Raw genomic sequence first — 17,061 nt, 5'->3', positions numbered from 1 at the left:
TCAACACAACGAAACAACCAGAGAGTAAAGCAAACACCGGCCAACTAAAGGCTGAGTTCACCCAAAATCAGCTCATCACTTTTCTATGAAAGTATTCAGATATTTACTGAAGTTAAAGTACTGACAGGATACCAGAGTGTAACAATACTCTGTTAGGAGTAAAAGGCACGTATAAAATGATGTTTTATATGTTAGTATAATCAGTTTGTCACAATTAAGCTGATGATAGTGACACAATGACTGTTCAGTCCAAACCTCAACTTCAAAGTACAGAGTAACTAAAGACGTTATTAAATGTAATGGAGTAAAAAGTATCTGCTTCTTGAGCTGCGGTGGAGAAGAAGTAGAACAACATAAAATGGAAAATCTCATGTAAAATAAAAGCATTAAGTTTAAGTAAATGTACTTAGTTACATTCCACGCTGAGTATCTCCAGTGCAGCAGTTACACACTGGTTAGTTCAGGTGTAACTGAAAAGTAATCTCAGGACCGGGTCCGTCTGATACTGTATCTGCACGTGTGTGTAGCTTTTTAACACTTTCCTTCTCTTTTAATGTTTATACACTAAATATCAGAAATCATCACGCATATATCTGCTCATTGCTCTACGAACAAGGCCGAACATCAGAGACCTGTCTCCACCACGTCTTCACAGAGACCCGTCTCCACCACGTCTCCACACAGACCTGTCTCCACCACATCTTCACAGAGACCTGTCTCCACCACATCTTCACAGAGACCCGTCTCCACCACATCTTCACAGAGACCTGTCTCCACCACGTCTTCACAGAGACCCGTCTCCACCACGTCTCCACACAGACCCGTCTCCACCACGTCTCCACAGAGACCTGTTTCCGCCAAGTCTTCACAGAGACCCGTCTCCACCACATCTTCACAGAGACCCGTCTCCACCACGTCTTCACAGAGACCTGTCTCCACCACATCTTCACAGAGACCCGTCTCCACCACGTCTTCACAGAGACCTGTCTCCACCACGTCTTCACACAGACCTGACTCCACCACGTCTTCACAGAGACCTGTCTCCACCACGTCTTCACACAGACCTGTCTCCACCAAGTCTTCACAGAGAACTGTCTCCACCCTGATGAAGGTCGATGGTTGTGCAACTTAATTCAAGTTTTTTATTTGTAGCATATTTTTATGTTTCTAATTCTAATGACTCTTTTATAAAATTGATCCAGATTCATTCAGACATTATTTATTCATCAGTTTCTTTTTCTCAGTCATTACGAAGGCACAGTATTTAAACATTAGACACACAGCAGGTTTTAGGCTGAATCAGGTTTGTGTGCGTTTGCGTTTCAGTGCGACCAGTTTGTATTTCTGCTGGTGTTTTGGGAGCTCGATGTTTGGAAACACATCAGTGAATCGACCTTTTAGCTTCGATCATCTTCCTCCTCGTTGTTTCCGCAGGTCAAAGACAAACATCACATCACAACTGATCCAAATAATCAGCAGCCAATCAGACTGAAGATGCACCAAAGACAACAAACAAACAAACCGTCTTCCTCCAAACAAACAAAGAGAAACTGAGTTGATCCAGATGAACTCGAGCTCACTGACAGCAGCCATTGTGTGGCGCCGACACGCCGCTCTGACACAGACTGACAGCGATTGTTGGTGTGTGTAGGCCCGGATGATGATGAGGAGGATGAAGGTGATGATGGCGGAGGGTGAAAGCCACTGTCAGCCTCCGCCGCTCTCCGCTGTCATCGCCACCACCGGCAACCACAAGCGCCGCCGCCGGGCCTCGCGCTAATTACCGCTACATCTGTCTTTCTGTTTTCCTCGTTCCTCCGTTTGTCTGCCGAACAAACAGTTCACGCCACCTCCCTCCCTCCTCCGTCTCTCCTCTTTACTCCTCCTGACACCTCCCTGCGTCTCCTCACAGCTGGAGGCAGTGTCATTGTGGGGTGTATTTGCATGTTTGCGTGCGTGGCGTGTGTGTGCGCGAGGGAGCGTTTGGTATTAAACATTTCTCTCTCTTCCCACATCCTCTCTGTATATATTTGTGTATGCTAATGAGGGATTTCTGTGCTGCCAGCCATAATGGAGCTGCTGGATAATAACCCTGCTAAACAAACTCAGCCGCAAACCAACAAACCAATTATCTCTGCTCTTGTTTTTCCAAGCCCACTGTAATTACTGTACGCAGAGGAAAAAAACAGAAGAAGAAGAAGAAGAAGAAGAAGAAGAAGAAGAAGAAGAAGTGGCGTTGAGCGTGTTTTCACCGTGAAAGAAAGTGAGACAAAAACGGGCTGACCCAACACGAATCAGGAAAAATAATCAGGTTTGATTTCATTTCTCAGTCTAAACTCATGCGCCCCCCCCCCCCCCCCCAGTCCTTCAGTTCAAATTTACCCATCATTCCCATGGAGGGGGCTGCGAGGATCGACAGACAGACAACGAGATGGGCGTTAAAAAAAGAAGAAAAAAATGACAGCGCGACAAATAACCTTCCTCGCTTTCTGCCCACAAATTCGACCAAAGACATAAAAAAAAGCCTGTAAACTATGTCCCGCGGCCAAATGAGACACCTGTCCAAACCTCTAAAGACCTTTTGTGTCTTTCACAGATTCTTTGCGCTGCCTTCTAATTGGCTGGCCGGCCTGTGTGTTAGCGTGCATGGCATGCCCGGCTGCCGGGAAGGTAAAACAGGCAGGCGGGGGAGCTGAATAGAAATGTGATTGTGTTGCTGTCAAGCGCTCCCACATGAACTCCCCTTTTCTTTCTCCACCCGGACAGAGAGGAGAAGTGTGAAGGGAGAGGAGGAGGAGGAGCGGGGGAGGAGGGGGGAGGAAGAGAAGAAGAAGAGGAAGGGTGAGTGAGAGAGAGAGAGTGAAAGAGACACACTTCATTTGTCATCCAGCGGCCTGATTGGAGTGGCAAAGCCAATTCACATCTCGAGTGGAGTTCCCATCACACAAACCCCCTATACCAAACCTCCACTCCCCCTCCTCACCCCCTCCTCACCCCCTGTATCCTGCCAATCAAGTGCAGCCTGTACAAGCTGCCGGTGTTTCGAGCTGAGAGCTTCATCATCATGGATTATGGGAGCGGTAATGACTCTCTCAGGGCTGTAATAGCTGCAGCTAATGGGGAAGGGTGGAGGTGGAGGTGGAGGGAGAGAGGGGGGGAGGAGGGAGGAGAGGGGGTGAGGGTCATGGGGAAGGTTGGATGGATAGATGTGAGGAGGGGGGGAGTGTAGCGCTGCTGCTGCCGTGGTCACGCTGAAGAGCGAGGAACTTTTTTTTGGGTGATTTTCGTCGCTCAGCGAGTTCAGAGAGCAGAAATATATTCAACCACTGAAACACAGCGGCCATGTTTATCAAACGCCTCAGAGTCACCGGCTGGTGCTCAGGTGTCGATGAAGACATTTAATCTATCAGTCAAACTTCAGAACCAACCAGCAGATCTGAGCCCGTTAGCTCGTTGATGCTGCACGAGCACGAGCTTCACTTCAACTCCCACAGTCACTGTTACACAGCAGGTTTCACAGTAAATACTCAGTTAACTACTGTCAGTATGCTTTTGCAATGCATGCTGGGTATTTATTTTGAATATAACTTTGAATTTTGAATTTCAGTTACATTCTGAAGCGACTGTGGTTCATTACAAGGAAAAACTGTAATCAGGAAACAGCATCATACGCTAATTTAGCTATAAAACAATGTAGTTTGACAACAGGCTACGTATGCTAACATGCTAAAAGGCTAACAAGACGCTCAAAGGCTAACACGCTGTAATGTAATGTAAGTAATGTGGTTGGGTTAACGTAAAAACACATTTCTGTGATATGACTGAAGTTAAACTGTGAGTCTGTGCTGACAGTAACGTCAGCTGCTCGTTTCAGTATCATATTGTAATATTCGTAGTCGTCCTCCTGTAGCTCAGTGATCAGATGCATTCAGGGAAAAGTATTTCTGGTCTCGGCTGCAAAGTATTAAATCTGATGAATTGTAGTTTTGAGTCAGCTGCAGTTTGAGCTGTGACTCTTTATCGGCCTGCAGCTCCTGAACTCAACATTAAAATCAGCATTCATGTCCTGGATGCAGAAACATCCTCAGTATCCCACAGACTGATTTAACTGCTGCGTCTGCACCGCCTCACTCTGCACTGTCTGATTTTTACTCTCGTGTAGTCACATGTTGCATCATTCACTCCGTTTCACACCGCGGACGATTCAGTCCTTTATGAACGTGATGTAAACATCTCCGATCTCTCATCAGACCTCCTGAAATGCACAAAATGACGCCACTTTTATCTACAGTAAATAATCATGTACACACAAACCCTATATGTAAAAGTAGTTTTTGACATTTTCATGTATTCATGAAGCGTGAAGGAGGTGACGTCTCTCCTGTTCAGACACATTATCATCATCATCAGCAGATAAAATATCATCGACCCCTCAGGTTAAATTCAGCAGCGAAGGTGAAGTTAAATAAAGATGCACTCATTCAGATTATTTTGCTTTTTTGTGAAACACTGGAGAGTTTTTCGTCTTTAGTTTAAATGTGTCTTCAGTGAAGAAGGAGGACGTCACAAGACAAAAGGTTTGGGAACATTTATATTTTATGCATCTTTGCTGTTATTTCTTCTTGTTTTATTTTATTAATCCTTATTCTTTTAAATGTTTTCTTGTTAAGCACTTGAAGATGCATCTGATGTCTGACTGACTGATTTATATTTACAATCTGAAAAGTAACTCAAGCTGTCAGATAAATGTAATGAAGTAAATACTTGAGTACAAGTACCACAACCTGGATGTACTTTTCACTGTGGCATGACAATAAAGATAAAATAAAATAATTATTATATTTTATCTTAAAGTATCTGATATTAAATGTACTGGAGTATAAAAGTACAACTGTTCCAAGATATGTTGGATCTGATTATTCAATCGAATATTCAGCATTTCATTAATCTGAATTATTTTCTTTTTAATCCGATTTATAATTTAATTTAAAAATGTGCTGCTTTGGCTCTGATGCAGCAGTAATCTGCAAAGTAACTAGTAACCAAAGTTAACAAATAACAGAAGTGGAGGAAAAAGGACAGTATTTGCCTGTAAAATGTAGGAAGTGGAAGTTTAAAGTAACAGAAAATGGAAATACTGAAGTAAAATTCTGCAGTTTTGATCAAACAAACAGCAGAAATGGGTCATTTGTTTGGGGACTATTTTCAGCGGCGGATGAATCCACATTTGGTGGTGGTATTTGTGGCAGCAGAACAGAGTGTGTGTGTGTGTGTGTGTGTGTGTGTGTGTGTGTGTGTGAGGTTACTCTTTACCCGACATGAAGTGATGAAACTGAAGTTAACCTCCGGAGCAGACGGACGGAGTCGATTATTAGAACGTGTCAGAAATTAAATTCTCTGCGACTCGCCGTCCGGCCTTCGACCTCGCTCGGCGTCTCTGCCGCCGCCTGCTCGGCCTCCCGAGGATTCGCTTCCGCTTTTTGGCTTTTTTCGGTCTCCCCGTCTCTTTTTAATATTCTCCGTCTCCGTCACCTCCTCTCCTCTCTGTTTTCACTCCTAAATGATGCTGTCAGTCCCATGAATGCAGTTCGTGTGGATGCTGGATGAGTCATGTGCAGGGGTTTTCTGCAGGTCCGTCCTGGCTGCTGGCTCCAAACATAATCTGGTAAACAGTTGTGTTGTTGTGTCTGCTGTGTTGTTTGTGTTGTTTGTGTGGGTGGAGGTGTGAGTCTGTGAGTCTTTGCAGAGGTTACAAACTGTTTCGCAATTTTTTGTTGCTTTTCTGTCCTGAAATGCACCAAAAAAAAAAAAACAGCCACAGAAGACGTCAAACTGTCCTCGTGTCTCAGACTGAGGAGAAGAGCTGGTTACACTTCGTCTGAAGGAGGTTTGGATTCAGAATTGCTCAGAATCTCTTCACAGTGTTGGAAGAAATATAAAGATCCGACTGCTCGCTGAAGTAAAAGTACTGATACCAAAATGTAAAATACTCGATTACAAGTAAAAACCGGTCATCTAGTCTTTGGTCTGGTGACGGTTCTGCTGAAAGACTTCCTCCTCCTTTAAAACGTCATGAAGGCAAAACGCAGAATCCTCATTAGTCTGCTGTCATTAGTTGTTGCCTCTGCCCTTGAGCAAGACACTGAACCCCCGGCAGCTCCTCCAGGCTGTTCTGTAGCTGACCTTTGACCTCTGACCTCCCCTTGGAGGAGCAGCAGAGGAGAACCCTCTCCAGCGCTGATCAATGAAGTAAGTCATTATCACCCATCAGAGGAATCATCTGCTAGTTGGAGGAGATCTTCAAGACACTGGTGCAGATTAAAGGTCCAGTAAGAGGTTCTAGTCATCTTTCAAGAAGTTCTTGTGATCAGTGAGGTGCCTCTATGGGTCCTTAATGGGTTCTAATGGTCACTGAAGAGGTTCTACGTGTCCTTTATGATGTTTCAGTGTTCCTTTAGGAGGTTTCTGATGGTCACTGACAAGGTTGTAGGGGTCATATAGAAAGTTCTAGTGGTCCTTTAAGAGGTTCTAGGTGTCAGTGATGAGGTTGCGGGGGGTCATATTAAAGGTTCTAGTGGTCATTGAAGATGTTCTTATGATCGGTGCTGAGGCTAAAGAGGTATAGAGGTACGTTAAGACGTTCTAGTGCTCAATGAGGAGTTTGCAAGGATCCTTAAAGACGTTCTAGTGGTCCTTCAAAAGGTTCTGATCAGGTTGTAGAGGTTCTAGTGGTCATTTAAGAAGTTCTTGTGATCATTATGAGGCTGCAGAGGAGACATGAAGGTGTTATTTACTTGGTACAAGGGGCCCTTTGAGAGGTTCTTAGAGGTTCTAGTGGTACTTCATGAGATTATTGGGTTATAAAAACATTATTTTGACTCATAATGAGGTTTTTGTTGTCATTGAGGAGGTTGTGGTGATTCTGCAAGAGGTTCTACTGGTACCTGAAGCTGGTTGTGATGAACATCTCCACAGTGATAGAAATAAATCATCTCTTGTTTTCTGTTCATTTGTTCTGAACACGTTCTTTGGATCTAATGGAGAACAAAGTAAAAGGGTCCACTTCAGGTTGTCCATGGAGGAGGAACAACTCTGTCATTAGAGGCAGAAGTTCTCTGGTAATGAAGTGGACCCGTCACCCTGCCGGTGGCGCCGTGCTCGGCCCACACAGCAGCTGCAGAGGAAGTCTGAGCGCTGAGTAAAAGCCTTTAAAGGATTAGTCCACAATATATTTAAAGTGTTTCTATCAAAGCGTGTAATCCTCCTCCACAGGCCTGCTGGGAGCTCTGCGTTCCTCTGCTGCAGATCTGTCCATCTCAGCTGAAGATCAGCTCGTCTTTCTCTTCAAAGACCTGAGACCACACAGAGGTCACGACCTCTGACCTCTGCCAGGACGACCTCCTCTATCCTCCCTGCTCGACTTTCCTCCCTCCTTTTCTGACCTTAACGTCCTTTTAGGTGACTCGTTCCTTCTTCCCTTCATCGTTTGTTTTCCGTGATGATGATGATGACGACTTCTTTCTTCCTTCTTTCCCGTCCAGTTTCCTGCAGCAGTCAGACTAAACTCTTCCTCTCACTAAGTACTTTTACTTTTGGATACTTGATCACATTTTCCTGCTGATTCTCATGTTTTCCTTCTCCTGATGTGAAACCTGTAACTTTCCTCATGAATGTGAAGCTGCAGAAGAAAAATGAAAGCCACAGTGTTTCCGTGTTCCCTCCTCCTCCTCCATCCCTCTCTCCTCTCCTCTCCTCTCCTCTTTCCTTCCTCCTGTTTGCCTCTCGGAGGAGAACTCGACTCCTCGGCGGCTGTAATCACTTTACTACTGTTTTTGTTCGCGGTAAGTGGACTAAATATTTGGATGCTCATAAGCAAAGCAGAATAATTGAACGTGTGATTTGTGGCAGCTGGCTCCGAGTCTATGGGCTTGTCTCGGCATAATGAAAACAGCTAGCGAGCCGCTGTAAACAAAAGCAACTTGTTATGTTGCAAACCCCTCGCTGTGCTTTGCTGTGTGTGGGAAACAACTAATTTTCTTGATGGCGTACTGTAATCATGGCGAAGCTTTACCACGCGCTGTGCTGAGTACTGCACTGCTTATTAATACAGAGAGAGAGAGTCGTCCACTCCTGGCAGAGCTACTATTACTGTAAACACTTTAAAGCAGAACGAGGCAGAGAACAATACAGGAAGCTGGATTATTATAATTATTCGTCGAGTCCAGAGCGGCGGACGGGGCCGGCTGGAGGACCCCAGTGTGTTTACCGCCGTCACTGCAGCTTCAAACCTGGACTCGTTTTTTTTTTTTTATACATCACACAGCAATAACAATTAGAATAATAAAAATAATTACAGTAATAATAAAGATGCAGGTGAGAGAGACCTTCTCCAACGAGCAGGGAGACGAAGCTCGACGGGTTTTTGGATTTTTGAACCAAACTACAGCAGAACTTTCAGGGAGATCGGACATTTTACAGGAGTAAGTTGAACTTCACGCTCGTCGACGCCTGAACTTTTATCAATACAGCAAACTGAAGAGCTTCAAACCATGAAAGACAGCTGCTCAAAGGTCAAAGGTCAACGATCTAAAAAATAAAAGTGACAACACTTTTGTTAAATGAAGAGTTTCTTCATTGTTAACATTTCTCTGAACACTTTAATAAGTTCTGGCATTATTTTCATGATATGAGGGTTGATACAAAACACGAGTCAGATATAAACTTTATTTACAGTATCAACACAAAAAACAACAAAAACACGTCAAATACAAGGATTAACAGTACTAACAACATAATGTACCTTTTAAACACGGGCATACAGGTGTGCAAACTGCAGCCAGGTGTGCAAACTGCAGCCAGGTGTGCAAAATTTAACATAATTATTATTTGTAAGTTGTTAAGTTGTATGTGAAACATTTGAAACATCTGAAAATGAATTAAAATCAATTTAAGGCAACAGATTAAAGCTCCTGTTGGTGAGATAATAACACTGATGTTTATTAATTAATTACAAATGTGTCACTTTAGCTCTGATGCAGCTTGTAATCTGTAACAGGAAACTAAAGTTACCAAGCAACATGTCTCAAATACTCAAGTAAAGTACAAGTCTTTGAGTTGATGTATGTGAATATTTCCTCCTCTGACTGTAAACTGAAGATCTTTGACACTGAAAAACTTTTTACAGATCGAACAGCTGATCGATGAGAAAATAATCAACAGATTAAATTCAGTGAATCTGAATATTTCAATCCAAACACTTGACATGATGGTAACTATCGTTCGGAAAAAGTAAAGTATTTGCATTATCACGTAACAGACGATAGAAGTATTTAAGTGAAGTAAAAGTACCTCGAAAATTGCATTAAATACTTTGTTTAATGTCACTCAGTGGACTTTGTTTGTTAATGATGAATTTCAGTGATTGTTGCCACAAAAAACAAGTTTCAAACTTCATCTTTAGCCTCGACTTCCTTCTTCTTTCTGCTTGCGTCACTCCTCCTCCTCCTCTTCCTCCTCCTCTTCGTCCTCCTCCTCGTCTTCCTCCTCCTCGTCTTCCTCCTCCTCGTCTCTTCTCTCTGAAGGAGAACAGCAGCCTCTCCACCTCGTCACCCTCTCGACAGATTCTCCTTCACGGGAACAAAAGCTGCTCTCCACATCACTTAGTCCTGACCTGCAGCCTGCACCTGTGGACGGGCGAGAGACCATCACACAGGCCTGGAGAGAGAGAGGGAGAGGGGGAGGAGGGGTCAAGAGTCGGGGTCGGGGGTCGGAGGTCAAGAGGAAGTCCTTTCTGCTGACGGAGAGCCACTTATCATTCTCATCTAATGGAGCAGCCATCTGTCAATCAGGAAGAGAGGGGCGGGGCCAACAGGTATCACTGGCCCCTGATGCCGCCGCCGCTGTCCCCCGAGGGCCCGGCGCTCCAGAAATATGGCTCTGGGGTCCGAAGCAGGTCGTGGGATTGTTTACGGTGTCCCCCGACCCTGAACCCACGGGACGAGGACGGACTGTTTGTCGTCCTCTTTAATCGAGTTTCACCGCGAAGACGTCCTGCTGCCGCTCCGATCGTCAGCGCTCAGTCTGAGCTCAGGAAATATTTCAAATATTCAGCAAAAGTTCCCAGAATCCACGGTGACGACTTCAGAGTCTCTTCTGTCTGATCAAAGAATAAAGTTTAATATGAAGCAGAAAAACTGAAGATCTTCACACTTCAGGAGCTGAACTGGAGGATTTCTGACTTTTTCAATGATTCATTTAATATCAGAAGTAAAAGGACTCATGATGTCCTCACCTGATTTAAAGTTAAAGTAACTAGTTACTCGAGTGCTGTACTTAGATACAAGTTTGAGATACTTTGAGTTTTTCAAATGCACAAAAAAGTCTTTGAGTTGATTTTGTTGTCAACTATTAAACTAACTCTTGGTTATTCTGATCATCGATTCATTGTCACACTGACAGTTTGTTAAATGTGATTTTGTTTTTTTCATGTTTTTTATTTTTTAACGTCGTTTGATTTGTTTTATTTTTTTTGTTAAGTGACTAATTTTATGCACAAGAATTTTTTTAAAACACAACCTTATGTGCACAAAGTAACAACGGACACATTATTATTTTGAGCACTCGAGATAAAAATATCTTCCTGCATCAGCTGTCTGAAGCACGACGCTGCGGTTTCTGGACGGAAAGATACTTTCTTCATGTCAAACAGTTTTTCTCGTGTCTTCCGGCCGCCCTGGAGAATCGTCCTCCTGTAAGCAGCCGCTCGTTTCTCCGTCACGTGATCTCCTCCATGTTCACTGGATGTCGTACAAATGACCAACGGTTCAGCCGGATCCTCGTGTCTGACAACAAACCTGAGATGTTTCCCGCCTCCTCCAAACACGCCGGCCCTCCGACTGATCCGGAGTCAGTGTGAGGACGCTGTGGCAGAACATTCTGGGCTGTTTGTTGACTCACCGTCACACATCTGATCCACCGATCCTTCAATTATCCCGAAACACAATCTGTTGTCACCTGGGCTCGCACCGCCTCAGCTGGCTAATACCAAACATTCCCACTGTCAGAGGGAGCAGCGTGGACTCCCTGTGGACCTCCTCCTCCTCCTGCACCTCCAGCCTGTCCCGGCACTCCTCCGTTTCATCCTCTAGCGGTTTAGAAGCAACTTTTTTTGATCGTAAAGTTCACTGGTGCGTCTTTGCAGCACTCACAGTAGTTTTAATTTGAAAGAATGATGAAGACCATGCAGCTCAGGTAGAAAGCTGCGGACAGTGAGCAGGTTAGCGACCCGCTGCAGGCCTCTAACGATCACATCAGTGATTTAACGACAGCCTGGTCTGTCTGGGAGAAGCCTCTCGCCAAGTTTCTCAGAGCTCCAGGTCCTGCAGGGATTAGAGAGCCGCAGCGGTAACACGGCCCAAAACCACAGCTGCTCCCCGGGGAGAGTGGTGAGGCACTCAGCCTGAGACCCGGAGGTGCAGGTGGAGCGTGGGAAAAAAACCTGACGGAGGTGGAGAATAACTGCACTGACCTGCCTGACAACCAGCCCCACACACACCATCCTGCTGCCGCTAATGAGGATTCATCCGCCGCTGAAAATAGTCCCCAACACATGCACGACTTCCTCCTGTTTGTTTGATTAAAAAGCTAGTGAGCGTCTTTTTAATTATCACATTAAATATTTGTGTTTTTAAAGATCTTCAGTCGGAACCAATGAGCCACGGACAAGAAGTCAGACAGTAATGAGAGACGGACGAACATCCTGTTGGTGTAAATCTGCAAAGAAACTAGAATAAAGAGCAGAATTGTCCTTTAATAAATAAATAAATATCTCGACAATCAGATTTTAAAGGAGTCTGCAGCTGATGTTCCTGCTCCCCAGAGGCTGAATCCTGATGACCTCACTCCTCTTCACGTCTGCTCGAGCGCTACAGTCAGAGCAATATTTACACTTTCATAAAATAATTAACAGGTTTAATCGTCATGACGCGTTCGATCGCGTCGCTGCTCCTCAGAGGATGAACCCTGCAGACTTACATGAACTGAAAACACGTAACTCGCTGAAAATAATAAATAAGTGAATTTATTTAACTGAAACTCATTTTTTAAATAAGTACATTTACTTAAAGGCTGGGAGGGTTTCGTACACAGCCAAGTATCTCTAAGACATCAATTCCAAACCTGAACTACAAAGAGAAGTTAAAGTGTTTGTCCTAAAACAAACTTAATTGAATAAAGACACATCCTCTCTGTCTTTTCTTGGCCCCGCCCCCCGGCTCTCTGGTGTTTGCTCAGGTGAGCTACCTGGAGTCCAGTTTCACCTGTTCAGAAACAAACAGGTCTGTCGTCACACAAACACTGAACCAGAACATCTGTCGTCTTTGTGGACAGTTGTGAAGCACCAGCTGGTGTCACATCCATGTTTCTGATGATGTCACATGAAAATCAAAAGAAGTAAATGAAGTTATTCTGATTAATCACATAATTGATTGGTGGCTGCTCGATGGATCAAAGAGGCAGTTTGGAAAAGTGAGAAGAGTTCAGAAGGTGACGACAGACATTTTAGGAAAGTTGTGATATTTTGTAGAAACTTGTGAGGCGGGGACATGTTGGGACATGTGGGGACAGTTTTGAAGACAGTCCACAGACTTTGTTTTCAGGGTGTTCACAAGAGTCGATGTACAAACACACATGAAGCACTTTTCTTTATAAAAATCAACATGTCGCACATCCAGAGCTGCTGCTGACGGATACAACATGTGACGTACTGTTGGTGAGGACGGGAAATGTTTTGAAACTGGAGGAGGAAATGTGGACCGGGTCTGAGTCTGTGGTTGTGGACCGGGTCTGAGTCTGTGGTTGTGGACCGGGTCTGAGTCTGTTGGTGTGTCGTGTGAAGCCGAGCGTCCATCTCTGCAGGTCCGGCTCGTATGTGATGAGATCTTAAATATGAATCCTGATTATTAAGCCGTCGCCCTCCTCTCTTCTTCGGTGGTGTTCTGTGGGGCAGTCTGCTGTATTTACACCACAGTGAAATGAAATTATCTCAGCTGGATCAGAACCTGATTGAGAGCAGGAGGAATAAAAAAAATGATGAGTATTTTGAGGACGAGCTGATCTAAATACTCTCGGCTTCAGGTTTGTGGTGTGCAGATTCGAGGCGTTTGTTCCCACGGAAACACACAGTTTCTTTTATTATCCGCGTGTCAATCATCATCGTTTTTATTAAACGATTAGTTAAGAGAAGAAAAACACTGTGATTCTGCGGCGGGATCTCCAGGAAGCGAGCGGCGGGCTGATTGCGGCGCAGCTCGGCCCCTCGTCGGCCCCTCGTCGGCTGAATGCTGGTAATCATTTGTCTGATTTGATACGAGGAGGAATGAAGCGAGCCGTCTTGATTAATGCTGATTTGGACGGACGGATGGATGGATGGATGGATGGATGGACCCCCCCTCCTCTCCTCCACCATCATCACCAGTATCACCAGCGCCCCCCGCCCCCCCGAGGAGACGGCGGCCTGCTGGAATATTATTACACATCGACGGCGTCCAATCAGATAATGGCTGCTTATCAGACAGGAAGCTGGAGGACTGACACAGATCTGACCTCCGCGGGAAGAACGGAGGACGAGACCTGAACACAGCCGGAGTGTTTGGATCCAAACAGGAAGGAAACACCTCCCTCACGTTAAAGGTGCAATCTGTAGGTTTATAATCAGAAGAGAAAGATGCCTTAACAGTTTTATAGTGAATAAACTACACAGAGCCAGTTTAAATGTGAGGATTTGCTGCTTTAAATATTGTATGTTGAGCTCTGTTGAATTATAACAAGTCCGATGTTTTAGTGATGAAATGATTCATTAAATAATCAACAAAATAACCGGTAGGAAGGACAAGAGACAGACGAGACAATACAGACTATGAAGATAAAGTAGTTACACCATGTGGTCGATGGTTTCAGCAGCTCTGTAAGTCGCTCCGTCCACATAAATCCTGCCGCCATTTTGTGGCGCTGAAATGTGACTCCGAGTGTTACAGGACGGGTTAAAGAGGTCGCATGTGTTGCACTGATTCAGCCTGTAAAGACGTCAGCAGGAGGTCGATCTGACAAATACGACGGTGAACAGGTGAAGGTGAGACGGCTACTGAGAGATTTTAAATGATTTAATGATTAAATGATTTAATGATTAAATGATTAAATGATTTAATGATTTAATGAATATCTTACGTGTGTCTGCATTAACAGTCTAGAAATCTCAGTGACGTGTATTCAAAGAAATATGTCATTTAAGTAGCTTGTCTGACAATTACCGTTTCTTCAGATGAGATCAGAGAGAAAATACTTTTAGATGAACTATTTTTTTTTATTTGGTTGCAGAAATATTTCCATTTTCTTTTATCAGAGTAAAAGTCACCACAGAAGACGAGAGACATGAAGAGACATCTGTGCATCCTCAGCTTCTCATCTTCCTTTTCAGATAACAGTGCTGTCTGATAATCTTTTGTTTTACAGGTTGAGACATTTAAAACAGATCGACTTCCTCTGGCACGTGTCGTTTATATTCTCTTCAAATAAGAGTCACTCAGGAGGCTGTAAAGGAAGAGGCCTCCAGTTAAAAATGACTTCCTGCAATAATTGATTTGAACTGATATAAATGTGCAGCAGGATCTCAGACATGAACAGTCAGATTTTGTATTTCAGAGAGATCGCTCAGTGTCTGATGTGTTTCCTCTTTACAAACTCAGAGTCGGCCGGCGGCCTCGTGGATCAGATCAGTGCTGGTTTTGTTGCCGTTCGTCACATTTCTCGCTCACATGGCTCCGAGCCTCCGTCGGCTGTCGGCGCCGCGCTCCGCAGAGCGAAATAAACACCTTCATTTTTTATTCAGGAAACAACTTTGATGAAATTTGCTCTACCCAGTGGTGCTTGAATCAAAGTGCAAATCAGGGACAGTGAGAGCGGCTGCAGGTCGCTGATGGAGACGACAGAAAAGACATCTGATCAGGAGAAATCAAAGTGTGGCCGGCGCCTCGCCTCTGAGGAGCAGAATAAATTCATCCTGGCTCCTGATGATGATGATGATGATCTAAAAATACCTTTTCGGTGCACGTTGGGCTGCACCGGTGTTACACGACAAACACACAATGGACTTAAAATACCTTTTTTTAAGACGTCTTCTTGTCCTCGTGTGGTTCTGGCAGCTCAGACGATTGTAGGCGTCTCACTTCCTCCAAAAGTCTAAATCGGGTCGCCGTCGCTCCGTCAGGCGATTTATGATCCTGAAGGAAACACAAGAAATGATTTCTTTTGCTTCAACCAATAAAGGAGGTAGAGGCTGTCAAGCCAGAGACCACCGTTCAACACTGTGTTTAACAGTGTGAAACCACTGGATGTCTTTAATGTGACGTCTGGACATGTCACAGCTGATTGTGGCAACAACACTGGATATTTTTCATGAGACGTCAGACTAAAATACACTTTTAGTATACGAAACTAAAATCAACATACTTTACAAAGGGACACTAAAATGTCCAAAGATATAAAACACGTTTGTTTTCTGTGTCGCTGAAACTCAGCGATCCTTTAAATGACCTGAAGCTAACGTACGTGAGGCTTCAGTGTTGATTCAGTCCGTCACACTGTAGTTTTTATGAATGAGGGACAAACAAACTCAAGTTGAAGTGAATTAATTCCTGTTCAGCTTCTGTTACCTGCAGGAGAAGGTGCTGACTGTCAAACAGGAAGTGGGAGAAACCAACTGGCTTCTAAGGAGGGAGAATCAGGACCGTACCAAGAAGGTGTAGTCCAGAGGGGGGGTCAGTGTTGTTGAGGATTTTTTGTTTGTTAGTCTTTAAAAAGAAGCTGAAGATTATAACACAGTCCAGAACAACAGCAACCATTTAAATACAAAACATTTCATGTAATTATGAGTAATCGGGCAGAGTGCAGGCAGCGAGACGCCTCACGGCGCCTCACGATGCCTCACGACGTCCCGGCAGAAAGAGGAACATTCAAAATTTCTTCACCTTCTGTGACGTGTTGGTGGCGTCGACCAATAGGAGCGCAGAGAGCTCCTGGAACTGAGGACCACATCGCTTCAGACGCGATGTTTGTTTACAGTCCTGTTCCAGGAAGTTGGTCCCTTCATGATGACATCACGATTCGATCGAGGACCATCATGTATGAATATGTGACTTTACTGTGACACAGTGACCCTCTGAGTCTGGACCCAGCATGTGTCATGCTCGACTGAAATGACTGACAGGCCTAGCATCAGTAACTAAAGGAGGCGGGGCTTAGAGGACAGGTTAAGACGAGACGAGACACACATCACACACGGTCACCTGATGTAGTTTTAATATCAAAGAGCTTCAGGTGGAGGATTTTCCTCTCCAGCGTTTTTAGAAAAATGTCCGTCTGACATGAAACACGATTAAATCACATCATTAAATCCTCTCTGGCTGCGTTTCCTCTCAGGCCGCGGCGGTCCTGTGTGAGGACGGCTGGAGGCCCCGTCTGAACCTGCCGCAGTCAGCTCCAATCAGCTGCTGGCTGACGGTTGTCAAAGCAACGGGTTGAAAAGGTGTTTGATGTGGGGAAACACAACAGTAAAGCTGCCCTCGCTCACCGGACCGGCCAATCGGCTGCTGCCCCCGCCACTGACATGTGACAGCGCTTAGCCCCGCCCGTCTCAACCAGAGGCCGTCTTAGTGTCTCGAGACCGTTTAATCTGTGTGTGTGTGTGTGTGTGTGTGTGTGTGTGTGTGTGTGTGTGTGAGTCCGACAGGGAGAAAGAGAGAGAGAGACAGGAAACAGAGAGACAGGCTGCGGGAGAACAAGATGGAGGAGCTGAGACAGAGTTCACCAAGAAATGAAAGTCCAGTCATCATCTCCTCCCTCCATACTGATGGAGAGTCAGGTGAAGTTTGAACACCTGAAGTAGCTGGAGATTTTAAAACATAAAAAACCTCCAAACTCCATTTACACTTTGCTGAATCAGCTGTTAGCACTTCCTGTTAGCAGTGAACCTGTGGACGTACAGACAACTGTCACTGGATCACTGTG

The 17,061-nt window shown here is 44.7% G+C and overlaps 1 long non-coding RNA gene across 2 annotated transcripts in view; it reads right to left on the bottom strand.

The window, feature by feature from the left end:
* Positions 1-15,776, bottom strand: part of LOC311274437 — a 47,786-nt gene extending 32,010 nt beyond the window's left edge. The window contains exons 1-2 of one of the 2 annotated variants that reach the window (XR_014624763.1): positions 15,708-15,776; positions 15,156-15,275 (exon numbers count right to left, since the gene is read on the bottom strand). This is a non-coding gene — a long non-coding RNA (uncharacterized lncRNA). The other variant, XR_014624764.1, reaches the window with a different exon arrangement.
* Between the last annotated feature and the right edge of the window lie 1,285 nt (positions 15,777-17,061).

The sequence above is a fragment of the Pagrus pagrus genome (genome assembly GCF_965226575.1).
Source record: "Pagrus pagrus genome assembly, chromosome: 18".
Classification (NCBI taxonomy): Eukaryota; Metazoa; Chordata; class Actinopteri; order Spariformes; family Sparidae; genus Pagrus; species Pagrus pagrus.
The sequence above is the reverse complement of the archived record's forward strand: the minus strand, read 5'-3'. Positions and strand labels throughout refer to the sequence as shown.